The sequence below is a fragment of the Odocoileus virginianus genome, chromosome 26, assembly GCF_023699985.2.
Source record: "Odocoileus virginianus isolate 20LAN1187 ecotype Illinois chromosome 26, Ovbor_1.2, whole genome shotgun sequence".
Classification (NCBI taxonomy): domain Eukaryota; kingdom Metazoa; phylum Chordata; class Mammalia; order Artiodactyla; family Cervidae; genus Odocoileus; species Odocoileus virginianus.
The window spans coordinates 16,096,630-16,123,970 of NC_069699.1; the positions used below are offsets into that span (position 1 = coordinate 16,096,630).

The 27,341-nt window shown below is 40.8% G+C and overlaps 1 long non-coding RNA gene across 11 annotated transcripts in view; it reads left to right on the forward strand.

The window, feature by feature from the left end:
• LOC110151430 (uncharacterized) overlaps positions 1-27,341 on the forward strand; it is a 660,579-nt gene that overhangs the window by 139,584 nt on the left and 493,654 nt on the right. The gene's annotated exons all lie outside the window — the stretch shown is intronic.

Consider the following 27,341-nt stretch of genomic DNA (forward strand, 5'->3'; position numbering starts at 1 on the left):
GTGCACCAGGAAAAAAAAAAAAAAAAAAGACAAGGTCCCTTTGCTCCCTTTTGGGAACCTCTCTAATTTCTTTCCAGGTGAGGATCCAGGAAGGCTCTTTTCTTTCAGGTTAGGTTTTTGAGCAAGGCTTCAAGAATCAAAAGAGCCTGCAGAATCATGCAGCTTTCCTTTACTCTTTAAAGCTGCTTTCCTCTTCGCTGAATATATTTCTCGGTAGTATATATCTATCACTGTGTAACCAATTATCCAAGAACAGAGCACCTTAAGACAATCAGCATTTATTTTCTTACAGAGTGTCTGGGGTCAGGAGCCTGAACGTGGCTTATCTGGGTGGTTTTGGCCAGGCTGCCTCATGGGGTTGCCGTCGAGGCATTGACTTGACTGGAGGCTGGAAGATTGACTTCCAAGGTTATTCAGGGGCCTGTTGTTAGGAGATCCTCAGTTGCTTAACACAAGGACCTTTCCATAGGGCTGCTTACCCTACGGGAGCTGGCTTCCCCCAAGTAGGTAAGTGATTCGACAGAGCAAGTCGCTAAAGCAGAGGCTGCAGTGCCTTCTTATGACTCATCACGCATTGTGATTCCTGCTTTATTCCTCCTGTCCTTAGAGGCGAATCATTAAGTCCAGCTGGCTGGATGTTTGGAGGAAGGGATATTAGCTTTTACATCTTGGAGGGAAGAGTATCAGTTTGTGGCCATACTTTTATAAACAACCACACCCTCCCCTGGGCAGGGTAAATGCTGTTTCACAGCCTTCCCTCCCCTGGTTGCTCAGGCAAGCCTCTGCCTCCTCTCTCTCCATAGCCCACCACCCCCATGTTAGGATATTTACCTCTAGTCATTGATATTAAATGAACAGCATAGATTTAATATAAAGAAGATGCAAAGATAAAGGACAATTTCCACAAGTTCTCAGCATCCTCAGAGTTGCTGACTACGGTCTGTTAAATCCACGACTTACTTTCTAAGATGAATGTCTCATCACAGTTGGGATCTCTGCTTATACTCATGAGGGTGACTCCAGGGGAAGCTCTAGTGGTCCCTGTAGACCTAGCCTTTGCTTGATGGTGATGTGTCTGCCCTCTGGAATATCCCTCTCTCCTTTCCATGGTCATATATGCAGACAAGGCTGAGCAAAGCCCTGGAATCGCCCTTTGTCTCGGCTGAAGTCTTCATCCCGGGGCTCTGCAGTGTAGGTAGCATCATTCTCATGAATCCCCAGCAGCATAGCAGGAAGTCAGACTTTTCTGGTAGCACCATAGTAGGAAGTCAGACTTTCCTGTCATGGAGGGCAGCATGGTGCATTGAAACTATCAATACATGAGCTTTGGAATCAGACACTAGTTCAAAACCCAGTTCTACCACTGTCTGGCCTTCTGAACTTGGACAAGTCATTTAACCTCTCTGAGCCCCTAGTTTTTTCATCAGTTAAATGAGGATAATGTGAGGATCGGACAAAATAACATACGGAGGTAAATGGCACAGTGTCTGGCACATAATAGACATCAACCAGAGTTCATTCAGTGAATGAGTGAGTACAGTTCAGAACTCCCTGCAGTACCTGTGGAACACCGTGGTCCTGAACTTCACTCTCTTGCTTGTAGAAACTGACAAAGAACTGAACTGTGTATTTCTGGGGCAGCGTCTCTCTTGTCTGCCTGTATTACATGATTTGCTGAGTTCCTTGAATACATTCTGTTGGAAGATTTTCATTCTGCTTTGCCTTTTGTGACAAAAAGAAACCGCAATTCATTTGATGTTTGAAAGCCGTGACAGCACAATGTGAGGACAACTGGAAAGAGCAGTTCTTTTTAGTTTGTTTTCTCAAAAAGTTCTCTCATATTTTAAGTAAGCTTCTAAGGAATCAGGAGCTTTGGTTTCAACAAAGGACCATAATTTTTCTAATGACTCCTGTTAGCTACTTTGTGTGGTGGTTTTTCTTAGGCAAAGGGGAGGGGGAGTGTGGGTTGGTAGAGGTGGGACTAAGTGGAGGAAGCCAAGTGCTGCTCCTGATACTTACATGTTTAGGGACCTTCCCCTATGAGTAGATTTCCTCCTCCTGTACTTTCTATGCGGAGAATTGCCCCAGCCTGATGGATGACACGATGCAATTTGCTTCTCTCCTTTTCTTCCCCCCAGAGATGTGTGTTTTTGCTTTAATATATGCAAGGGCAGCCTCTGCTGTGTCTGGATTGGCATTTGTAATTATACACTGTGAAAATATAATGGAGAGAGAAAGTATAACTCCTCTCCCAGATTTAAAAAAAGTTTCATGTGTTAATGTGTTTCCATACCCCTGCCTGAGGAGCAAGAGATCAAGCTCCATTTGACTTCTTTCTTTTGTATGATAATCACATTCTTTTGACTATTAAAAAAAAAATCAGTGTGTGATGCTTTGTCCTGTGCTGAACAGAACCTCTGCAATGCTTCCAACTGTTCCCCTGCAGTTGTTTTCCAAGTGATTTGATGTTCTCGACAGCATTGATTGCACCAAGATCTGATAGTTTATAGTTAATTTGCTCCAACCTCTCTTTGTGAGGCTTGAGTGAGTGAATGGTGGACGTCTCACAGTATGGAGGCTCAGATGATAACCAGAGGGAAACAAATAAGTTGTCAACATCTTTTTACATAATAAGCAAGACAATAGCCTCTTGACTGTGTGGGCCGGTCAGTTTACATTCCTAAATATATATTCTTCATCATCTTCCTTCAGCTATTTGTAAAAATATAAGATTAGCTCACCTACAATAACTAGAATTACTCTAGTTAGGCAGACCACAGCTATGAAGGGGCAGAGACTTCTTTCCATTGTCATATGAGGATTTTCGCTTATTGATATGTACTTGACACCACCATTGATCCAAACAAAAGGGAGTTGATTAAAACTTTAACACAAAAAGTAGGACTTTCAGAATTAAAGGTTATTACATGATGTTGTGAACATTTATTATTTTTGCAATTCCTCTCTCTTCTTTTGTAAAAAAAAACATTTCCTTCCTTTCACTAGAGAACTACCTCTGACCCACCCTTAACTCTTGTGATTAATCTCCGCCAGTCCCCTCCACCCAGGGGTATGGCCCAGACTGACTTAAGCTAGTGATCATACCCCATTCTCCTGAGCATTGGCTTGGCTTGGGATGGGCAGATGGCCCAAGTCTGGTCAGCAGGCGTCATACCCAAGACTCATGCTTGGTCACTGTGGGGAGAGAAGTGCTTTAGCCACTGGTGAAAAGCTGAGAGGAGATAAAGGTCTGGAGCTGTGACAGCTACTTTGAGATCAGGAGGAGAGAGTCTGAGTGAGAAAGAAGTCACATGAGGGAGAGAGCAGAGCTGGTCTCAGAAATACAGAGAACAGAGTTCTTAGGAAACCATTTGAGCTCCTGTCTTAAGCTGAGTTTCGTTATGCTGCTAGCCCTGGTTAGAAAATTAAGCATTTCAGTTTTTCTCAAGAAGATTTCAGGTTTTTTTTAACTGGCAAATTAGAAGGCTTCTAATTGAGTCAGGCACCAAGAAAGCTAGCACACTGGGAAGAGCCCACACAATGCTAGTTAGTCCAAACCAAATAAGTGATGCCAGGTGAACATGTGTCCATTCAAATATGGGTCTAGCTCATTCTCTCCTACTTATTGTAGTTTTGGACTTAGTTCATTCTCTGAAGATGTTTTTCTAGTTTATCTTCTCTTTTTTTGTGTGTGAAAATAATTTCTGGTTACTGATTACTAATACTCAGCACCTTGTCTGTTTCCGTCCTCTTAACTCTTATCCAAGTTGCAAATGAAATGGGAAATATCAACAACTTCTGCAAATCCCTTAACCTCTCTTTGCCTCAGTTTCCTCACGTGTAAAATGGGGGAAATCATCATAACTGGTTCATAGTGTTGTTGGGAGAATCAAATTGTTTAATAGAGAGCAATGTCGAATCAATAGTAAAGCACTGTAAAGATATCAGGCCTTATGATTTTTATTCTCAAACTAATCATGAAGTTATATTTCATTCCAGTCTCCATAATCCATCCATTATGGGTCCTTAGTTTCCTTTGTGTTATGGCATATTTGGCCTATGCTATGGCATGCCATCTGGAATATTTGAAGAAGTCAATTTACCTCTTGTCTGAACAGCACTTAAAAATTTCTAACAGTGAATCCATACATTTACAAAGAAAACCAGTGATGTGGTTTACCTATTAAAATAGTTTTAACTATTTGAAACTAATTTAAAAATTTTTATAAAGTTTAATTTGTGATATAGTAATGTATGTCCTTTTATAATGGACTCATAAATAACAAGATCTAATAATGAGTCTAGTTGTTACTGCTGTCTCAAAGGAGGGATGAACATAAATAGCATTTCAATTATCTGTAGTGTAGAAATGTGCCATGAAAATCATAACCTATTATTTCTGCTGGTGACAGAATCACAGGTTCTACTGATGCTCTTGTGTGTGTGGCATATATTAGTAATTGAAGGAACTGCTAAATGCAGAGATTGGTGAAACTAAAGGCATTTTTTTTTTCTCCATTAAAGTTAACAGACTCTACCCAAAGGTTCATGGAGTTCAAGTTAGGAAGTCCTTATCCAGGTCCTACTCATATTTTAAAGCCTAATTCAAATATGCTTCCCTGGTGGCTCAGAGGTTACAGTGCCTGTCTGCAATGCGGGAGACCTGAGTTCGATCCCTGGGTCCGGAAGATTCCCTGGAGAAGGAAATGGCAACCCACTCCGGTATTCTTGCCTGGAGAATCCCATGGACAGAGGGGCCTGATGGGCTGCAGTCCATGGGGTCACTGAGAGTCGGACATGACTGGGCGACTTCACTTGCACTTTCAAATATGCTTTGTCAAAGTCCTTTCTCATCTCACACCTCTTTTATTCCCACATGACAATATGGTTCCCCCCACAAAGATCCATGTTTGTTTTTTTTTCCCCTGACGCATTGTTATTAGCTATGTGCACATGTTCCTCCCCGTCAAGGACATCAGACCCTTGGTCAGTCTTCATGCTGGTACCCTGTGTTTGTGACAAGGAGGCCATGGTTGGGTAGGAATGCGAGAATGCTGCCGGCCATCATTACTTATCTCCTTTTCCCTGACTGCCCATTGCAGTATAAAGTACGGCATTTCTGAGAATGTAGCTCATTTCGTTTTAGTGTTATTTACTGTGCTGGTTCTGCTGCTTGGGCTGACAAATCACCCCTCCGTAAGGCAGGTTCTAATCCCATATGCAGTGGCAATTTATATGACAAGCTCTCTGAGTTTAGGCAAATATCCTGATATTTTAGCTCCGTTATTCTGACAACAACAATTTCTGCCTTATGGAGTGCATATGTCACCAGAGAAAATCAGCTTCCTGAGCTTCCTGCCTCTTGCAGGAACATAAATTTTCATGGTGAACTTGAGATGCAAATTATGTGCCTTGATCCTCTCTGCAAATCTTGGCTTGCACCTGGCAGCCATCTTTATTGAGCTTGGGAAAAAGGAAAGAGAGGGAACAGAGGCAGAGGCAGAGAAGAAAGAAAGGCAGGGAAGGAGAGGAGGGGCAGAAGATAGGCTGTTTTTTGTGCCTGTCTGGCCTCGTACACATCACTGAGCAGACAATAAAGTTTCTTAAGTTTTGTGTGTTATAGTTTTAAGAAAATAAAACAGAACTATTTTTAATAGTTCGAAAAGGTAGCAAGAATTAGTGACTGATATTCAGAACTTGCTTCAACATTTGTTCTAGTACTAATTTAGAGCAGGGTTTCTCAACTTTGACACTTATTGACATTCTGGGCCAGAAGATTCTTTTCATGAGAGGTTGTTCTGTGCATTGTAGGATATTCAGCAGCATTTTTGGGTTATATGCAGATACCAGTCATGTGCCTCCCCAAGTTACGATGACCAAAATTGTCTCCAAATACTGCTGTAGGTCCCTAGAGGGGTGAAACCGTCCTCTTACTGCCAAATAGAAAACTACTGGTTTAAAGGATAATGGGCAATATTGTGTTTCAGACGCTGTATGCATTGTTTTACGTATATCATCTAACTTAATCTTCACAAGGTGTCATAAAATAAATGTTGTTATTATTTCCATGCAGTTGAAAGATAAGGTTCAAGGAGGTGAAGCAAAGTGAGTAAGAAGGAAACTCATGCGAAGAGATGGAAACCAGTGCACAGAGAGACACTGCAGTATGTGGTATAAGGTGTTAGAGCAGAGGTCACACATCTCTGGCACTTGCACCATGGCATCACTTCTGTGTGTAGCAAGCGTGGCCTGTAAATATCCCCCCTGTGTCCTGAAGAGCCAGAACAGTTTTTCCAGTGACCATTACCAATAGAGTGAAACCAACTGGTAAAATTGCCTTTCAGAAATGAAGGCAAAAGCAAGGCATTCCCAATCAAAAGAAAACAAACAAAAAACCTAAGGTAATTTATTGTTAGCAGACCTGCCCTATGAAAAATAATAAAGTTCTTCAGGTTGAAATGAAATGACCCTCAGGCTACTAGAGTGTAACTTAAATCCATAGGAAGGAATAAAGAGCACCAGTTAACAACAAGGGAAATGTAAAAGACAGTATAAATATATTTTTTGTTTGTAACTTTTCTTCCATCATAAAGACACTACCCTCATGACAGAAAGTGAAGAGGAACTAAAAAGCCTCTTGATGAAAGTGAAAGAGGAGAGTGAAAAAGTTGGCTTAAAGCTCAACATTCAGAAAACTAAGATCATGGCATCTGGTTCCATCAGTTCATGGGAAACAGATGGGGAAACAGTGGAAACAGTGTCAGACTTTATTTTGGGGGGCTCCAAAATCACTGCAGATAGTGATTGCAGCCATGAAATTAAAAGACGCTTACTCCTTGGAAGGAAAGTTATGACCAACCTAGATAGCATATTAAAACGCAGAGACATTGCTTTGCCAACAAAGGTCCGTCTAGTGAAGGCTATGGTTTTTCCAGTGGTCATGTATGGATGTGAGAGTTGGACTGTGAAGAAAGCTGAGCATCGAAGAATTAATGCTTTTGAACTGTGGTGTTGGAGAAGACTCTTAAGAGTCCCTTGGACTGCAAGGAGATCCAACTGGTCCATTCTAGAGGAGATCAGTCCTAGGTGTTCATTGGAAGGACTGATGCTAAAGCTGAAATTCCAATCCTTTGGCTACCTCATGTGAAGAGTTGACTCATTGGAAAAGACCCTGATGCTGGGAGGGATTGGGGGCAGGAGGAGGAGGGGACGACAGAGGATGAGAGGGCTGGATGGCATCACTGACTTGATGGACATGAGTTTGGGTAAACTCCAGGAGTTGGTGATAGACAGGGAGACCTGGTGTGCTGCGATTCATGGGGTCCTAAAGAGTTGGACATGACTGAGCGACTGAATAAAGCAATAACTATAAATTTAACAGATATAATTGATAAAGATGTGATTTTTATGATAATAACAGGATAAAAGAAGGGGAAGAAATTGACCTATTATAAGAGTGAGTCTTTGCACACTTTTGAAATTAAGTTGGTATTTATTTAAATTGTTGTTGGGCTTCCTGTTGTGGCTTAGTGGTAAAGAATCCACTTGCCAATGCAGGAGACACAGGTTTGATCCCTGAGTTGAGAAAATCCTCTGGAGAAGGAACTGGCTACTCCAGTAGTCTTGCCTGGGAAATCTCATGGAAAGAGGAGCCTTCCAGGCTGTAGTCCTTGGGGTGGCAAAGAGTCGAACATGACTTCGTGACTAAACAACAAAATTGTTGTAAATTAAAATGTTAATTATAGGGACTTCCCTGGCCTTCTAGTGGTTGAGACTGCTTCACCTTCCAGTGCAGGGATTGTGGGTTCGATCCCTGGTCAGGGAGCTAAGATACCACATGCCTTGCAGCCAGAAAAAAATAAATAAAATCAAAGCAGTATTGTAACAAATTCAATAAAGGCTTTAAAATACTAAAGAGAGATGTTAATTGCAATCTGTAAGGCAACCATTAAGGAAGGAACTAAAAAGTAGTAAGATAAATAACAAAATAATTAAAATGGTACACTGGAAAATAACTATTTTACATAAACAAAAGCAAAAATGAAGGAACAGAAGAACAAGACACAAGGCATTGGGAAGATAAAGGCAAGTGGCAGCTATAGACCCCACTTTATCAGTAATTACATTACCTTTAAATGAATTATATACTTCAATCAAAGGGCCAAGGTTAGCAGAGTTTTTAAAAGTGGTCCAAGTAAACAGTGTCTAAAAGACACACTTAATTTTCAAAGACAGAAATAGGTTGAAAGTTAAAGGATGGAGAAAGATATACCATGAAAAAAGTAAACAAAAATTTTAGAGTGTCTATAATATTAGTCAACATCGACTTTATGACAAAACTTGTTAGTAAACACAAAGAAGGATATGTTAATGATAATAAAGGGCCAGTCTCATCAAGATGATGTAACAGTTATAAACAATTATGAACCTAAGAACTGATCCCTGAATACAAAAGCAAAAAATGACAGAGTTAAAGGGGAAATAACCAATTCAGCAATAGTAGTTGGAGAGTTTAGTGCTCCATTTTCTATAACAGCTAAAACAACTAAATAGAATAGTAACAAGGAAGTAGAAAGCTTGAACAACACTACACCAACTAGAGCTAACACACATCTACTGAGTCCTTCACTCGATGCTAGCACAATACATATTCTTCTTGAGTGCACACAAGTCATTCTCCAGCATAGACCATATATTATGCTGTAAAATAAATCTCAATACATTTGGAAGGATTGAAATTATACAAAACATGTTCTTAGGTCACAATGTAATGAAATTATATATATATAAGCAATAGGAGAAAATTTTTGAAAAATTCCTAAATAAGTGGTAGTTAAACATACCACATTCCTAAATAACCAATGGGTCAAAGAAGAAAGCACAAAGGAATTAGAAAATTCTTTGACGTGAATGAAGATGGAGGGGGAAAAAAAAACCAAACTATGTAGAAGTAAAAATCCTAACAAGAGATATTCATAGTGGTCCAGTGGTTAAGAATCTATGCTCCCAATGCAGGGGCCCCAGGTTTGATCCCTGGTCAGGGAACTAGATTCCTCATGCCACAACTAAGACCTGATACAGCCAAAAAAAAAAAAAAAAAAATCCTTAACAAGATACCAGCAAGCCAAATCCAGCAACATAGAAATAGGGTTGTATACCAGGATCAAATGAGATTTAGCTAAAGCTATGCAAGGCTCTCTTAACAAACAAAAATCAATCAATGTAATGTGCAACATTAATAGAACAAAGGGAAAAAAAATTTGATTACAGTAATAGATGCAGAAAAAGCTTTTGTCAACATCCAAAACCTATTTATGAATCAAAGCACTCAACAAACTGGGAATAGAAGGAAATTTCCTCAACCTGATAAAGTTAATCCATGAAAACCCCACAGGTAACACTGTGAAGAGCTGAAATGTGAAAAGCTGAAAGCTTCCTTCCTAAGGTCAAGAAGACAACAAGGAGTTTCACTGTCATAATTTTTTTTTTTTTTCCCAACAGTATACTGGAGGTTTTGGGTTTCCCTGGTGGTTCAGGCAGTAAATCAGTTCAATGCAGGAGACCCGAGTTCAATCTCTGGGTCAGGAAGATCCCCTAGGGAAGGAAATGGCTACCCACTGCAAAATTCTCCACCAGAACAATTAGTAAAGTACAAAAAGAAAGAAGGAAAGAAAGAAAGAAAATGGTACTAATGTTTCAAGAGAAAAAGAATAGTCTTTTTAACAAATAGTGCTGGGGACAACTGGATGTCCACAGGCCAAAGAATAAAGTTAGATCCCTACCTTATGCCATGTAAAAAACTCAGCTCAAAATAGATCAAAGACCTAAAGATAAGAGATAAAACTATAAAACCCTTAAAAGGAAACACACATAAATTAATATTTTGACCTCTGAGAAGGCAATGTTTTGGCAAATTTGACACGAAAAGCACAAACAACAAAGGAACAACACAGATGAGTCAGACTGATCAAAGTTTAAATATCCTTCAAAGATACTGTCAAGAGAGTGTAAAGAGAACCCAAACAATGAGAATATTTGCAAATGATATATCTGATAAGAGGCAATATCCTGAATATAGAAATCTTTAAACTCAAAAATAAAGTCCTAATTAAAAATGGGCAAAAATGCTTAAATAGACATTTCTCCAAGATAGCCTGTAAGCACATGAAAGATACTCAACATCATTAATCACTAGTGGATTTCAAGCCAAAGTCATAATTAGGTACCAATTCATAATTAGGTACCAATTTACTAAGATTGCTGATCAAAAAGACGACGATAAATATTCGTGAAAATGCAGAGGAATTAATAACCACATAGCTTGCTCCTGGGAATATAAAGTGGTGCAGCTCTTTGGAAATCAGTTTTGATGTCCCATCAAGCTACTGTGTGACCCACACAGAAATTTCACTCTTAGATACAGCCTCAAGAGAAATGGAAAGTGTCTACTTAAAACTTATACACCGACATTCATTGTAGAATTATTCATGAGTCCAAACATAGAAATGACCCCCATGCCCATCAATTAATATAAGTGGACATTGAAAAATGTGGTTTGTCATTAAAAAGCTATGGAAGAGTGAAGTACTGAAACAAGCTATAACCTGATGAACTTCAAAACCTCCTGCTAAGTGAAACTAACTAGACCAAAAGGTCACATGTTACATGATCCCATCTATATGAAGTGCCCAGAATAGGCAAATTCAAAGAATCAGTAAGTTCAGTAGTGCCTGCCTGGGTCTCAGGAGACAGGGGATGGATAGTGTCTGCTAATGGGTGTGGGGTTTCTTTCTGGAGTGGTGGTGAGGTTCTGAAATGAGAGAGTGTTCATGGTTGCACAACGCTGTGAAGGTAGTAGATGAAATGTATACTTCAAAGGTGTGAATTTTATGGTGCATGAATTATGTGTCAATAAACAGTATAATAAAAAATAAGCACACATTTCAAGCCCCTCCACCCACAAAAGAAGAGATGTGGTTGTGTCAAGTAAATAAGAAAAGGAAGAACATTCCAAATCATATTTCAGAACTGAACATGTTGGGCCCTGGGAAGCCACAGAAATGTGCCACTTAGATCTCCTTCGAGCTGGAGCTTAGTACAGTTGATTCCAGACACAAGACAATAAGTGGAGTACAAAGTAAATTACTTCCCACAGTATTTTCCAGAAATATTTATTTGATTATTTGGCTGTGTTGAGTCTTAATGGAGGCATGCATGATCTTTGTTACAGACTCAGTAGTTGTGGCGTGCAGGTTCAGTTGCTCCATGGCTTGTGGGATCTTAGTTCCCCAACCAGGGATCGTACCCATGCCCTTTGTATTGGAAGGTGGATTCTTAACCACTGTACCACCAGGTAAGTCCCCACTTCCCACACTATTGATGATTATTTTCTAAAAGTTTTAATAGCTATCATCATAGTGATGATCATTGAATTTGGACATAATCACAGCAAGAAAATCTAGGGCTGTGCTGTGTTATACAGGAGCCACTAACCATCTATTCACCTATTCACATTCAAATTTAAATTAAATGCAACTACAGTGGTTTCCCTGTTGCCCTATCACAGTTTAGATGCTCATTAGTGTTATCTGGTCACCATATTGGATGGCACAGAGCAATCCCATTGTTGCAGAAAGTTCTATTGGACCCTCTGGTTTAGGAAGACATGACCAGAGAAGGGAAGGGGGCCAATGCATGCTAAGTCGCTCAGTCATGTCGGGCTCTTTGCGATTCCATGGACTGTAGCCCATCATGCTCCTCTGTCCATGGAGTTCTCCAAGCGAGAATACTGGAGTGGGTTTCTATTCCCTTCTCCAGGGGGCCAGTAAAGGAGTCTAAAAAGGATCTTCTAAAATTTAAGAAATCGTCTCAATTTTAAAACCTTTTAAAAGTTACCCAGTAACCTTTGCTGAGAACCCGTTTCCTATAGTTCAGGTTGGACAATAGGGGTTCATTAGTTAATTGCTTCATTCATTCATTCTGTGTTTGTAGAGTAGTGACTATTTGAGAAACTATGCCAGGGACATGATACAAATCGATCAATAAAACTGGTGTGTTGTCTCCTCTCAAGCAGCTTACATTCCAGAGGAGGCAATAGATACTATTCAGGCCAAACAGATATAAAAATTCTAGTTGTGATGATCACTCTGATGGAGAGGTGTCTAGAGCAGTGCAAATGGGAAGGAATATCCTTGACCTCATCTGGAGTGTCTTTTCTAAAGAAGACATCCATGAGATTAGATTGGAGTGAGTAGATGAGGGAAGAGGAGGTAGGAAAGCTGGTTCCAAGATACAGCCTGGTACTGATACACCAGAGGGCCTGGTGGTGGAGGAAGCATGTCAGGAAGGAGGAATTGACAGGGCAAGTATGGAGCATCACAGGAAGTGAGGGGAAGCCGAAGCCAGAAGGGTAGAGTACCCGCAGCATCAGCATCACTTATAACAAATGTAGACTCTAAATTTAACAAGAGCCTCGGGTGATCAGTGGGCACCAGTTTGAGAGGCACTCTGTACCAGGAGTCCGTAACTGCAGCCTGCAGGCCAGATCGTGCCCCCGCCTGCTGGTACATACTTTGTTGGACCACAGCTATGCCTTTTCATGTACTTATTGTCTGTGGCTTCTCTCATGCTTCAGCGATAAAACAGAGGGTTGTCGTGGAGTTTGGACCATAAAGCCAAGAATGTTTACTATCTGACCCTTTGCATAAAAGTTTTCCAATTCCTAGTTTAGTGTGCTGTGCCTCCGAAGTAGCATCGGGGATTTGGGAAGAAGCAAAGAAAGCCAGTGAAGGTTTGCATTTTGGCAGGATCGATGCAGCTGCATGGAGATAAAAAGCACACAGACAGTACAGGCCCCTGAGGAGCTGAGGATCCGGGGAGAACTCACTTTTATCTCCCAGATTGGTTGTTGGCTCCTTTGAAGAGGGATGTTGCTGTATTATTAACTCATTCTTTGTTGTTGTTAACTCCCTCAGCGCCTGGCAGAGTGTTGTGTTTACCCAGTGTTTGGTTGAGTACCTGATTTGGACTTAAAGCAGTTACTATTTACCCTGCTTAGGGACTTGTTTTGCAGACACTTCAGGAGTCAAATATTATGGTGCCTGATCTGCTTTCAGCAGCTTCCTTGACATCTCAACTTCATCTTTGACATGAACGCTGGACTAGTATGGCAGAAGGTAAGCCCCTGGCCACTTCGTGAGTTTCAGGAGAGTAGGGCAAGACAGGAGTGTGATTCTAGTTCTTGTGTGAATAGGACTGCAGGAAGAAGCTTCTGTGAGCCTCAGCTTCTTTCTCTGTGACATGAGCAAGCTGGAGCAGTTTATCGTGAAGGTCCCCCAGTATTTTTGTCCTTAGAGTAATGGGGACATCAGACAAGGCTGTGACTTGGCTCCCTGTATCTTTGTGTGAATGGAACCCTTCACACATGGACACACATAGTAGTTGGTGAAGACATTGGGAGGAAAATCCCCACAATCAGTCCTCAGTTACAAAGGAGATCTTTGAATTATGTGTTGTTTTACACATGTACTTTTCTTTCATTTGTACAGATATTTGAACATGACTGGTTCAGCCATAAGGGGACCACCTTTATCTGCCAACTAGTATTTGTGTAGATTCTGGTCTTACTGGGTGTTTCGCTTACTTTTCCTGTTGTGAGTTAGCAGTGCTGAAATAAGTTGAATATTCACTGAAAGGAAGCTGGATGTCTATAAATTCACCATGACAAATGGACATGCATCCTATCTGCAGTGTGACCAAAAGAAAGTATGTTGAGAAAGTGATGGGTAATGGATTCTGGGAGAGGTTACAGTTGGGTGCATAGAAAGAGGGGGAAAGCTTTGAGGATAATCAATTGCTTTGAGATAGGTTTTTTAGCCTTGTCATCTCCTGGGCAATATGCATGCTACAGAAGTATCGCTTCAATACATAAAAAAAGCAGTTTGCAAGTTAAGCAGACTGTTTAATGGATGTAACTAGAGTAGGGAAGGAGTATTGCAAGGTCAACTATCTAATGTTTTGTGCGAATTGTTACTTGGCATTACCTCCCATTCTTTGTTGCTGATGGCATTCAATTAAAGCCATATTTTGTCGAGTCATGCTATAATAGCTGCCACTGAAAATACAGAAGCAGTGCTGGCTTCATGGGCATGTGACTTATGCAGTCGAGTGAAACCTCACACTTAAAGGATCCTGTATTTGGTTTAACTCTCTGGTGTTGCCATTTTGAAATTCTTGACACATTTTGGACACAGGGCCCTGTACTTTATTTCTATGGGTTTCTGCATATCATGCAGCTTGTTCTCATTGAAGATGGTGGAGTCTGTTTATTGCCTCAAGTAGCTGACAACATTGTGTCTTAGAATCATGTTGAAACAGTAGTATAAAAACTTGATTAGCTTTTCTGAGCCCTGATTTCTTCCTTGCAATATAAATAGATGGAATGGGATGCCATGTTAGGAGAGATGCATGCTGCGTGCTAAGTCACTTCTGCTACTGCTACTGCTAAGTCACTTCAGTCATGTCCAAATTTTTGCAACGCCATGGACTGCGGGCCACCAGGTTGCTCTGTCCATGGGATTCTCCGGACAAGAATACTGGAGTGGGTTGCCATTTCCTCCTCCGCGGTAAGGAGAGATACTGAAGGCTTAAACTGTTGAGTTGGTTTTCCCAAAGTAAGCAAGAGTCACAACCAGTGGGACTTCCTCCCTTGACTTTCAAGCCAAGGAGAAGGGACTTCATGAACAAGGCTTAGTGCTGAGTTCAAGATATAATTCAGCCAAGGGCTGGTGGCATCTGATCCCTAGATACTGAGAAACTCAAGAGCATCTGGGTATGTTGAAAAGCACCCTGTGGAATGTAGTGGAAAATCTGGGCAAAGCTATGACTGGAATATTCCTCAAAAATGGGAACCAGGATGCAGAATCAAAGCAAAGACCAGTATCACAGTAATAGATAAACTCCTGAGACCAGACCTGTTTCAGAATTCAGAGTTGTTGTTTTTTTTTTTTAACTTTTGAGAGGTAACATGACACATAATCCATTGACTATGTAAATTTCCCCAGCATGTCTGGGCAGGACTTCATAATAAATGTGTTAATTTCTCTGCAGTGAAATGTATTAACTGTTCACACCAAATAAGAAAAATAGAAAGACTATGAATAGTGATAACTCCACTCATGTCAGGGTTTGCTGCCAAATGTAATAGGGTCACGTTGCACCATAAATGAGTTACAAACTCTTGGTTATCAGAGAATTTGGACTTCCAAATTGTGGGTAAGGGATTGTAGACCTTTATCTAATGAGATGCAGGTAAATGGGTCATTAGAACTCAGGAGAGAGGTGACAGGTGAGACATTACTCAAGTGAAGCCTGCCTAGACCTAGAGACCAACTCGCATGACTTGTCAGGAAGCCCCAGACCTTCCTGCAGTAACTGAGACCACAGACATTCTTTGTGCTGAAGCAGATGGAAGACCCGAGGTACAAAACTCTGAGCATCCTTTCTCAACATCTCTCTTAAGAGCACCACTGCCCTCTTTATCCTGCTGCTCCAGCTTGGCGGCTTCTTGAGCACATGGTCTCTCTGGCCGTATTTTCACAGTGGAAAATAGCATTTTCAGAACTGGCTGTCCCTAGCTTTCATATGTCATTTTTTCCTTTCTGTTGTTTCTGTGACAGTTGGCACACGTGTCTCAAGCTTCATTTCTGAGATGGGTTTAAAAAACCTTGGCCATAGAGCCAGGCTTCATTAGCATCCTCTTCCATTTGTTTGCTTGAAAGCCAGTAGCAACCACACACACACAAATAATAATATGTTTGAGATTCCTGGAACATGCTTGAAATCTTCTCTGGTCCTTTACTGTATTAATTTTTCATGCAGGAATGATACATGACACTAGAAAATGATTATTCTTGAAATAGAGATTAAAGTAGTGGCTGATTTCCTGTAAAGATAAGTGTCCTTCATTTTCCCAGACCCCCTTCCAAGGCCTGGGAGGATCATAACAATATTCTAATCATGATATCCTCTAATTTGTCTTCAAGAGGAGCCTTGAAGTTTTATAACCTATCTAAACTTGCACTTGTCCTTATTTTACACCAATATAAAAGTGTGTCTCAAGGTCTTAGAGAGTTAACTCTGGCTTTGCCATTTTCCAGTGTTGAGAGTAACTTACCTATCTCTCGGAAATTCTAATTCCCCATCTGTTAAGTGGGTATATATACTCTTGATACCATAGTGTGCTTGGGAGGACAAGAGTGGTCATATCCATATAACAGCAGAAAAAATGTTCATGAGTGTTGACTCATCTCTTTGTTTTCTTGAAGAACACCTCAAGAAATGGGGTCTATTTTTCTCATTTAACAAGAAATCTGGAAAGAGTCCCAGAGATGTCATGGGAACTTAGAGTCATTGTTTCTTTCTCTTCAGCCTTCTTTAGTGTGGACTCCATCTTCATTGCATTCCACGAAGAAAAAAAAAGAGGAAAGACACATAAGTATACCATTTGAGTCGATCTATTTATATAAGGAAAATTATAGTATTTCCAAAATGCCATTGTGTAGGGATAGAGTTAATTTGAAGTTGATCTGTGTATTTTAGGAATGCCCAGAACCATGCCTAGAACCATGTTTAGCCTTGATCAAGAAAGGAATAAAATGCACTTGCTAGTGATTTCTAATGCTATGCTTAAAATTCAGAACTCCTCAGGAGGCAGCTTATCCCCACTTTATCTACACTGTTATTTGAAAATGTAAACATTGATAATCTGTACCTGCAACTGATAATCTGTACCTCCAACTAATAATCTGTACCAGGTTTGCCTGGTTATAGCCTGGTTTAGGTTACTTGAACAGTGAGGTAGAAAAGAGCCCTCAGTAAACTTCTACCTTAGTCACAGACTTTTTCTGTTTTGTTCGTTATTGTTTGCCTAGTCCATGGCATGATGTCTGGCACACAATAGCTAGTCAGTAAATATTTGTCGAATGAATCAATGTTTGCAAATATTTAGCTTCTTAAGAATTAGACTCCATGGCTTATCCATGCAAAAAGCCACACAACTGAAGTTGTAAGCAAACATTTCTTGGGAGATTATGGTCAGAGTTAAAGAGAAGAGTCAGCGCTGCTGTGCCAGAGATTGGAAGGAGGTGTGGTTTTACTTCAGAGTGTTCCCTGGCAGAGAAGATCTGAATACCACTAAGGCCAAAGTCCTGAGGACTTTGGGGAAAAAAACAGTCTCAACTGCTATCACACTTCCCTTTCACCTTTTAACTTGATAACACACAACCTCATGTCTTTGTGACAATGTCAAAACTATTTTCTTTTACTCATGGTTACTACTGACTTAAATTCCAACCTCAAGCTTCCCTTGCAGTTTTGTCTGTGAAGGACAGCTTCCCCTGATATCTCTTACCCTGCAAATAGTCAAGATTAATCCAGCTGCGACAGTTGACTAGGCTGGCATTTTCTGTCTTCTCCTCTGCAGTAGATGTTAGGGTTTTTACTAAGATGGTGACCTTTCAAAGGAAAGAGACCCATTTTCTAGTTGACAAGTAATAAAGTTATCCTTAAAAACTTTAACATGAGTCTTCCGGGTGCCTTGCTGTTTCTAGGGTGTTCCATGTGTCTTCTTACAGAACCATTCAGAGACAGAAGCAAAGACAAATCTATGGTGTGTCCCCAGTTGACAACATCACTAGACTGCAAGGGTTATGAAAGAGTGTCTAAATTGCCAGTCATATAACATGTGGAAGGCTTTTTATTTCTGAGAAGCAGATAGCTGAAACTCATCAATAAAATTCCATGGTCAATTTTATTTTCCCACCAGGAAGAATATTGACATCATAATCATAAGCCCCAGAGAGACCTGGTTGTATCAAGGACAAACAGCCAGACACTGTGAAGTATGTCACAAAAGTAACAATAACCACCCACAGAGATCAAGCAGGATGCAAATCTCCCCATTTCATCTCTGCAAAGAAGACCATGAAAGTAATGAGGTGGAAACAGACCCATATGACACTGTCTCCCCTCCTCTCACCACCTGTCCTTGTCTGGATCTCCACCAGAAACAAACTCCATTTACCTTCATGATTATTTAATTAACATTTTAAGCAGGAATCTGATCATGCACCCTCCTGCCTAACACCTTCAATAGTTTTTTACTCTTTTAACATAAAATGTAAACTTCTTTGGCCTTCATGCATGGATAAGCCATAGAGACTAATTCTTGAGAAGCTTTATTTTTGTAAACATTCACTTACTCAGAACATAGATAGATAGATATTTTGAATGGCTCTGTGTGCCAGGCATTGTGCTACAAACTGGGTAAACAACTGCAAACAACACTTTGGTAGTGTCTAAAGAATCAAGCAAATACTCTACCTTTTTCTGCTAAGTGGAGAGCTGACCGTGGAGGAGTCAGAGGCACGTTTAGATGTATGTATGGAATCTTTACTCTGACGCTCAGAGTACTATGAACATGTCTACCTGAAGACAGTACTGTGTGCAAAGCTTGCAGCCCCTCCAACCTGGGTGCCTGGCCCTGTATACCATATGGAAGTAGACCAGAACATGACATCATAGGAGGAAAGAAAGGTAAAGGCCAGGTCACACGTACTCTGTTGCTCAAATTTCTCACCGAGATGGGTGAGACGGAAGGGCATCAGCAGAGGGAAATCATAGTGAGAAGGACCCTATGGGGCCTTCCCAGCACAGAGTGCTTCCTTCCTGTCTCTTCCTATAGAAAAGCTTCAGTCTCCGAGGCCTCCCTTGACTCACAGAAGGCTGGGTCAGGAATAAATGATTGAAAGGATGTGAACACATGGTGACAGAAAATAGCAGTTGTGCCAGGAGAACTGGTAACAAATTGAGCAGTAATCAATCATGGAGCCGAGTCTCTAGTTCCACCCTGAAGGATATAGGTAGTGCACACACCTGCATTGTTTTGTAGATACTTAGACCCCTACCAGTTGAAAGAAACCTAAGGGTATTATGCCTGTGAGTATGTAGCCCCCAGACCAGTTTTTAGTCTGAGAGTTGATGATGTTAATTCCTGTGACACCACCCTGTTACCTCACCATCAGCCAATCAGAGAATTGAGTTTGGGTCTTTTGAGCATTAGCTGCCCGCACTCCTTGTTTGGCTCCTGCAGTAAATACCTCACTTTGCTTTATCACAACTAGATGTGAGCAGGCCCAAGTTTGGTAACAAAATCTGTCCCTCCCAATAACACTGAGTCTTGGAAACCCACAACAGGTAAGCTCAGTATTTGCACAGGGTCAGTATGATCCAGAATCGCCTTGTTGGTTTTGGCTGAGACACATTTTAGGTCATGTGATCTTTACTGCACTGACTTTCTCTCTTATTTGAGTAAATTGTCCACCCAGCTGCTTGGAATCAGCCCATTTTCTTTCAGTTAATATATTTTGATTCTTCTTTTCCAGTAATGAAAAATAAAATACTTTGATTATTCTTAGGTCAAACTACGTGAAATGGATGATATCCAACCGTTTTTGACCCACCATGAATGACAGTATCATATAGTTCAAGCTAAGAAATAATATTCAGATCACATTGTAGAATACTTGTAAGAAAAAAGGAGGTAATGAGAGTGAGTGTTGGAATGCTAATCAGTTAATTAACAATAATAGATTTAGATAATAGATTAAGCAGGCAGTGGAAAATTCACAAGGACTAAACATGGAATCCAGGCCTAAGGCTCCAGGTTCTAAATGCTCTGTTTGGTTAGAAATTTTTGTTTGCCAGTGACAGTAAAGTTACATACGAGGAGCAAGTAGCAAGGAGGGTGTACCACTGGGAGATGAGCCCCCTAGGGAAGAAACTGGGGTCTGCGGGGAGAGGAGCTTGTAACTGATATATATATATCTCCATGGTTGATCTTTGGTATCGGGCTTCTGCCTGCTGTGTTCACAGTCAGAGGGAAGAAGGAAAGGATTTAAGGCAGTGGGTCATCAGAGTCTGGTCAGTAGTCTGCGGGAAGTCCCTGAGATCCTGTCAAGGGTTCTGAGATGTCAAAAGTATTTTCACAGTGATACTAAGATGGGATATGCCTTTTCCACTTACATTTACATTGAAGATGCAAAAATAATGGGGGTAAAACTGCTGCTGCTTTAGAATGAATCAAGACACCGGCATCAAATTATATGAGCTGTCATTGTATTCTTCATGCATGCATTTACAGTAGTTTTTAAAAATGCCAGTTTCACTTAGGAATGTTCTTGATGAAGCAGTAAAATCATTCACTTCTTTGAATTTTGACCCTTGAATATTATCCTTTGTGAAGCGAAAGAAGCACACATGAAATATTTCTGTTGCAAACTAACTGTACTTTGAGCCGTGAGCAGAATTAGCTGCTTTTTTCTTCACTGAATACCATTTTTACTTGAAAGAAGAACTGACAGACAAACGATGGTTATTGAGTCGTGGGCACTTGGCAGATGTTTTCTCTAAATGAATGAAGTGAGCTTGTCACTTCAAGAAAAACAACTGACAGCATTTGTTGCCAATGACAAATTTGAGCGTCCATGCAAACACTTTTAAAATTTCAGAAAACATGTCTGCCAACCTGAGTTTGACAGCTTTTCAATATGTGCAGGTTTTTGTTCATAGAAATATGTTATGAATGTTAACATGTAATGCAGTCTTTTTGTTATTTAAAGATAAATTAGTAAACATCCTTTATATCTCAATTTTAATTTCAAATATAGTACATAGGGAAAGAGAAAGCTCTCATAAATAGATGATTTTGGGGGTCTTTGATAATTTTTAAGATGTATGTATGTAATTTCTGTAAAGGTGTATTGAGACCCAAAGAGTCTGAGAATGACTCATGTAGGAGCTTTTATCTTTCCTCTTTAAATTAACCCTAAGACTCAGAGAGGCCTTTTGTTAACCAACTTTTCTCCATTATTTCTGAACGTTTACTTTCATGATCTGTGTGTGTGTGTGTGTGTGTGTGTGTGTGTGTGTGTGTGGTGCTTTTTTTCTTTGCCTGTTTCCGTTATAAGCATTTAGGCTTGAAAAATATATTTTCATGGTGAGATTAATGGCAGTTCTTCTCAAAGAAAGTCAATTGTGCCAGAAGATTTTCTATATTTGCTGCCTTGTAGCTCCCCAAATAATCACCTTCTCTTCTGCTGGTTTAATTTTATGTTTTCAGTGAATTCACATTTAGGACTGTAAAATGGGAAAACATATTATAAATCTGTATGTGATGAAGAAGCCAAAAAGAATAAATGAGGACAATAAAAGAAGCAAAGTCCATGAAAATAGAAAGCACATGCACAAAATGACCAGTGCCAGAGATCATGCTATTTTTGTAAAATCATGAATGTGTCCATTTCCCCCGAAATATCTCTTCTGTGTTGTGCTGGTTATAAATGTTGCAGTGATTGCTGCTGACAAGTGCGACTGTACAGACTAATGACAGGATGATTGCTTGTAAGGAATAGACACCTAAGCCCACTCCTGTGAAGAGAGTGACATGGGCCCACACATTGAGATGCTCAGCAAGTAACTATTGATGACTATTAAATGGCACTTGCTAAGTGGTGTTATTAATAATGCTGCCAAATCAGTCACCGTGTAGAATATGTGATACAGAGAGGACTCTGGGTGGGGGTTCTGATTTTAATAGAAGACAAGGTTTAGGTCACCTAGCAACTTAGAAAATATCCCAGTTGGAGGAGATCATTGTTTTATTTTTCTCATGTGTAGAATTCTACCATGAGTTTTCAGAAGCCAGGTCCCTCCCCTATCTGGGTAATTCTCTCTTGTGTAAAATGATTGTACATGTACTACAGCAGTTATTTTCAACCAGTGAAATCTGAACCTGAAACCTTAAGGAACAAGACACAGGGAAGAGCTGCTTGGTTTAAAGAAAAGATTAGGAAACTTAAAATCTCCCTTTTGGCTCTCCTCTGAGCTTTTATGTCTGCTCATCTCTTGAGACACTGCAGTGAACCCTGGTGTTCTGAGCTACACAGTGTGAGAACCTTTGGGCCAAGGACTCTATAGCTCCATGTGCTTGGGGAGACCTTGTCAGAAAAGCTGAATAATTTCTCTTAATTAGAGAATCAATTGGTATCAAATTTAAATGTTTCTGTGGGTGGAGGTGGCAGGGATGATGGAGACAGTGGTATCCCTCCCCCTCCACCCTGGTAGCATTCATGAGCCAACCAAGAACCGTGACGTACTTAAGTCCAGTTGTGAATTTGTCCACATCCTAAGCCTTGTGGGATAAACAAATACAGACAAACCAGCATTTGTCTTTAAGGAACTGATAGGCCATCTGGAGAGGCACAACATTAACCAAACAACCCAACATGAGTCCAAATATAGGAAGGATTTAGAATTCAAGGGTAGATGGTAAATGGCATGATGGGCTGATCAGGAAGGGCAGATGGAGAAGGATGTTGTGTTCTTTTCTTCATGCTTTTTCAAACTCCATTTTCTGCTTCAGACTCCTGTAGAGTTCTGGGGGAGGGGGAAGAACAGCAGGGAAAACAACTGAAGGTATAAGCAATCTTGTTTGGTTTAACTGTGTATGTTTATATATATATATATATATATATATATTAGATTCAGTTATAAGAAGGATAACCTTGCTATCTAGTCAGAGTGACTAGTTTGTTTTGCCCAAGACTTTGCCAGTTTTAGCACTGAAAGTCCTACATTTTGGAAAACTTTCTTGGTCAAACTGGTCATCCCAAATTAGTGCGACCTGGAAGCTCCCTAAGAATGCATCTCAGGACTCCTGGTGATCTGCAGGCCTCAGTTAAAAATTCACATAGCAAACAGATTCCTGATCTGAAAGTCAGAGAACTAGTTCCTCTATTCACTAGCAGTAGGCCCTTAGGGAAAGGGTTAAAGTGAAGTCAGTAATTCTTAGAAAAGAAAAGTGGATGAATGTTCATATGGAGTTATCTCTGGCGCCTGTATTCATGCTCCTTCCTAAGGTGGGGAGGCTAGTCCAGTATAGGCATTGGTTGTTTTTCTTTTTAAATCAAGTCAGTTTGCTTTGAGCTTGACCAATGGTAATGATGTCAGTAGAAGACTATTTTAAAATATTTAAAGTTTAAAAGAAATTATTAATAAATCAGATGAATAATTCATTCAGATAATGAATATAGAGCATGTTAACATTATGCAATGTTCACTTAAGAATAAAAATATTTTATTTAGCCTTCCCATGTTTTATTCAGGTATTTTGATCCTTTTTAGGAAACAGAATGGACGGGAAAGATACCATGAGTCTTAAGAATTAAGGAACAAAATCAAATAAGCAGGAATAAGAGAAACAGTTAACCCAGACAGCCTGCTCAGAAGAACTGAGTTATGAACCCCAAGCTTTGCTAATTTAAGTTTTCCAGGATGTGAAATGAATTATTTATAGAAATAGATAATAAGAGCTTTGAGAAAAATGGAGTGAAATCAGACTTTATTGGGAAAAGCATGGGTTTCAGAGTTAAACGACTTGGGTTCTAGTCTTGGCTTTCCTGTTTACCAGCTCTGTAACTTAGACAAACTGTCCGGATGCTTCAGTTTGCTTCATCTGTCTTCCTATTTCGCAGTGATTTTGGAAAGATTAAATAAGACATTGAATGTATAAGTAACCAGGGAAAATGAAGTGACCCATGGGGACCAAGAGAAGTCCTTTGAGGCGAGGGGAGTGAAAGCAGGGGGCTGGACCCCAGGAGCGGACGTGCTGGAGAGACGAGGCCAATGTGGCCAGCAGGGAGCGGGCTTCAAGTCGATCCTCAGACATCCGTCTCCTCCTGGCGGTGCCTCCACACGCCATGCAAGGGGACAGGGAAGCCTGCTGGTGTGGCCCACGGATGCCAGTCTTCCAGAGCCTGGAGAAGAGAGGAGAAGGGCCAGAAGTGGAATTGGAGGAGTAAATAGCCCATGTGAGGCCTGGGATAGATCTGCCTAGTCTGTAAAACTGCACACTGCTAAGTCTGAAAACTGGCTATGACTCTGGAAAACACTGTTGCTTTCTTATAAAATTAAGCATATGCTTGTCAGGTGACCCAGGCATCCACTCTTAATATTTTATCCTACAGTAACGAGAGCTTATGTTCATACAAAAATGTGTGTGAGTGTTTGTAGCAGCTCTATTCATAGTCATACCAAATGGGAAACAAGCCCGATATCCTTCAACAGGTGAAGGGATAACCAGACTGCTACATCCACAAAATGGAGTATCCCTCAGCCGTTAAGGAGAGTCAGCTATTGACGTTATATCAGCTTGGATGCATCTCAGAGGCACTGTGCTGAGTGAAAGAATCCATTCTCAAAAGGTTACATACAGGATGGTTCTATTTTTATGAAAAATTGAAAGCACAAGGGTGTAGTGATGGGGAACTGACCAGGGGGTCTATCAGTTGCTAGGATGTGACTCTGCAGTGGGAAAGCAGGAGGGAATTTTGGGGGTGATGGGATGATTCTGTGTATTGATTATGACAGCAGCTACACCCCATACGAATGTGTTAAAGCTCATAGAACTATATATACACCAAAAAGGTCAATTTTGCAACATGTTAATTTAAATGTATGAGACATATTGTGGATAAAAGCCTCAGTGATAGATTTATTCTTATAGATACTGACAACATATTTTCCCAAAGTTGAACTTGAAAAAGCTTCAGTGCAAAAATGCCTGGAAACAGGACATGGGTGGCAAGGGTGGCAGCCTTGGCATGGGGCACCAGATGACAAGGGGGTGTTTCTGTGTGGCAGGATGAGACATGATAGACATCAGGGCTTTGCCAGGGGGCCTGAGGGTCAGAAAATGACTATGCCCAGATGTACACACAGACAGGTTGGAGTACCAGGGTCCCAGAAGAGGAAGCAGAAATGGAGATTCAGGCAAGGAACCAAGGATAGAGACTGGAAGAGGAACCAGACCATGGTTTGGTTGCCTCGCTGGGTTCAAGGCGAGAGATCATCTAGCTCTTGACAACTTACTGCTCAGGAAGCAGACAAGAATGAAGAAAAGAAACAGGCTTGTGCAGGGTTTAGGGGCGCAGGCACTGCAGAGAGACAGAGCTAGTTTGGTTTCTGCTTCTGCCACCTCTTAGCTTACAAACTGGAATCATTGTTTTAACTTCTCATGTACAAAAAGGGATAAGAACATATTTTCCACTGTACTGCTATAAATAAAGCCACATCTCATAGCAGTCCCTGTAAGTTGCCTGTTGTTCAATTTCTCAGTCATGTCCAACTCTTTCCTACCCCATGGACTGCAGCACACCAGGCATCCCTGTCCTTCACTGTCTCCCAGAGCTTGCTCAAACTCATGTCCATTGAGTTGATAACGCCACCCAACCATCTCAATCCTCTGTTGTCCCCTTCTCCTCCTGCCCTCAATCTTTCCCAGCATCAGGATCTTTTCCAATGAGTCGTCTCTTTGCATCAGGTGGCCAGAGTATTGTAGCTTCAGCTTCAGCATCAGTCCTTCCAATGAATATTCAGGGTTGATTTCCGAGTTGCCTGGCCCAAAGGAAATGCTTGGTGAACAGCAGAAGTGTATTGAACGAAAGGTTGAAGGTCACATCAAAACTATGAGGCTCGTGAGGTATATATTTAGTGAGTCGTTTGATCTTGCTAAGCCTCAACTTCTAAATCTGTAAAATGCTGTAAAATGACTACTCCATGGGGCCAGAAGATTCTGTTGAGAAAAGACCTATGAAAGCATTTTGTGAACTGAGAATTCCTGTACAAATGCATTTCTTGTAAGTTCAGAGCAGGGCCAGGAGGATGTCTTGTCTTCTTGCTTAGCTGCTGGCTTGAAGGTATAGAAAGTCATCCCAATTTTGGTTGCTCCCAGAGCTACATGAAGCCTAACATATAGAAGATCAAGAGGGTTCATCCAGCAGGTGCCAAGCATCTCTGCTCAGGAGGAAGGAGTGATAGGATATCAGCATGAATGTGAGGACTCACACTTGGGTATTACAGGCAGTTTCTAGGAAGTCCAGTGGGGTAATCTGCAGCATGAAGCCGACACTTGCTGTGGGCATTTGGGCCAGGGGAAGAGATAGGGCTCTTGAAGAGTCTCAACCCTCACCCTTCCTATACCTTAACAAAAATTTCTATCCCTACTTTGAGTTGTATAACTTTTTGGTGTCTCCCAGCAGAGTAGACAGATTCCACGTCTTTAGCCCATTGATGTGTTTTTCCACTGACTCGTTTTGGACAGTGACAGGCAGTGGATATGATGTGAGTGTAGCCTCAGGTACTATTGCCATTAGTCACAAGGAGATCTTGCCCAGGTAACTGGTACACCTGCAGGTTGGGAACAGGCCTGAGTCTGACCCAGTCTGAACCAGGGTCCACTAAGCCCTCCAACGGATCCTTTGAGTGAGAAATAAATATTGGTTGTTGGAAGCCATCAAGATTTTGGGGTAGTTTGTTACGCAGCATTATTTTGGCAATAACTGACTTAACGCATCGAGTACCTTGACTTTAATCTTCAGTTTTGTCTTTCGAGGAATGCAACAAATAGTGCCTAGTTATAATCACCCAGTAGGGCAATTACTGCCTGGTATGCTATTTAGTATCAAACAAGACAACAATGAATGAAAGTGCTGCCATGAAGATAGTGAAAGGAAGTCTAAAAAATGTCCACCTTGCTGAGTCTCTGTTTCCTCAACTGTGAAATGTGTTTAAAATCCTTGCCCCACCTCTCTCTATGGGATGCTGTCAGAATCACATCCAGTGATGGGTATGAGGGTAGCTTGCCCTCTGTGAAGAGCCAGCTGGGACTTAGGAATTATTTTTCTCTCTACTACAGAGAGTCCTCTTATCCCAGCATGATCTGTCATTAACCCCAAAGTTACAGATGTATGGGAGAGTGGGGTGGAAAGCATCATTTCATGACAGCATGCACTGATAAACTGTCCACTCATTAAAATGAGTCTATGTTGGCGTATCTGGCTTCATTTAACGTACTGTCTCCACATACACTTCAGTACCTTCCCAGGTTACATCAATGCCTTCTCTGACAACACAGTGGAAATACCTTGCAACCTGATTGCAAAAGGAAACTGAAAATCTAGGAAAAAGGTGCAGAATTTTGCCAAGATGAAAGGCGTAAGGGAGAATTTCTCTAATCACATGCAAAATAATTGAGAAATGAGGATCTGACCGAGTTATACCAGTTAATAATTGAAGAAGAGAAAAATCGACAAGAATGATGACATGATAGGCTTCAAAAGAGAATAATTTAATGTATTTGAATATCAAAGAATGTAGGGAGGCCTTTGGGAAATTGATGAAACCTCAGCTTTTTTTTGGCAAAAATCATTCTCTTTATAGCTGTG